Source organism: Anabrus simplex, chromosome 1 (genome assembly GCF_040414725.1).
Source record: "Anabrus simplex isolate iqAnaSimp1 chromosome 1, ASM4041472v1, whole genome shotgun sequence".
Taxonomy (NCBI): Eukaryota; Metazoa; Arthropoda; class Insecta; order Orthoptera; family Tettigoniidae; genus Anabrus; species Anabrus simplex.
This window is the reverse complement of record NC_090265.1, coordinates 1097906820-1097908247: the sequence shown is the minus strand read 5'-3', so window position 1 is coordinate 1097908247 and position 1428 is coordinate 1097906820. Positions and strand designations below refer to the sequence as shown.

The window sequence follows — 1428 nt, the reverse complement described above, 5'->3', positions numbered from 1 at the left end:
GTTATTGATGTGTCCTCGGATACAATTATGAAAGAGCCCAGTGTTCTTTGAGCATACCACGCTGATTCGACGCATTACCTTATGTTTATGACTTCTGAATAATGTAATTTCCGAGTGAGTATAGAATTCTCTATATAGGCCTACTAAGATTATTTGCGTGCTTTAATTAGATGCCATAGCTAAGATGCATATATGATTTGTATGTCTGTTTTATTATTGTGTGTTGCAAATGCATGCGCATTTTTCACCTATGTATATTCCTTTCAGATTTGGATGCTGCTAACGATTAATTTTGCTCGTGTCTTGATGTGCATTTGATTCGCCATATTTTTAGCAGATTCTTGTTTTTTTGTGACAACGTTGATATTTTATTGTGCTTCTACTTTATTATTGTAGTGTACATCATCGAATGCCATTGCGTTGCTTTGTTTATTTTATGGATCGCGTCTCTTTCGAATTGTCAATCTTACTTTATGCTTAATTGCATATATTCCTTTATTTTGCAAATAGGAATTACGGAAAAATAACGACATCCGAAATCTACTCTGTAACTTCGAAATGAAATATAAAAAATAACAAATTATAAAATGCATACGTAAAGTTAGATGAATTCCAGAACGATGCTGTGTGAAATTCCTTCTTTGCTTTATGTTGTGGGTTGTTTAGTGTTTCGTGAATTGGGAAGACAATTTTTATCCAATGGCACCAAGGTACGAGATGTGTGATGGCCTGCGGAAAGGCCATAGAACCACCAAAATACGGATGGGGAAAACTAAACAAGATAAGCGTGCAATTAGACCTGCAAGGCTGAAGGGTATCCAGATAAAACACACCAGGTTTGTCCGTGACCTAATTTGTGAAGTGTGTGGTCATGTACCATATGAGAAATGAGCGATGGAGTTATTGAAGGTTTCCAAGGATAAGAGAACTCTGAAATTCCTGAAGAGGAGGTTGGGTACCCACATCCGGGCCAAGAGGAAGCGTGAAGAATTAAGCAACATTCTTACTCAGATGAGAAAGGCTCAAGCGCAAGCTAAATAAACACTTTGAAATGTACATCTGTTTTCTTCAATAAAAACTAAATTGGTGTATTTAAAAAATCTCAATCTAAAGATTATGGTCTGATGTGTTAGCTAGCTATGTTTTAAAGTAATTCAGTTAAATATTTTATTTACAGCATGTTATTTGAAACACAGACCGGTTATGGAATTCAACAGCCACTGATACTATTATTGCAGACGTTGAATAATTTATAGAGGTAGAGTTGAACGAGTTGAATTTGTCTTGAGATCAGTATCAGGGATTTCTTTGTAATCTTTGCTGATAACCTAACTGTCCATCCACATTTTTAAAATTTTTCTTAAATATGAATAAATGGTGTTATAATCGCCCGTTTTAGTGCACGCGTTGTGTTATTATTTATGGTAT

The 1428-nt window shown here is 35.1% G+C and overlaps 1 pseudogene; it reads left to right on the top strand.

The window, feature by feature from the left end:
- Positions 1-642: 642 nt before the first annotated feature.
- LOC136876520 (large ribosomal subunit protein eL36-like) lies at positions 643-1100 on the top strand (annotated as a pseudogene).
- Positions 1101-1428: the final 328 nt, after the last annotated feature.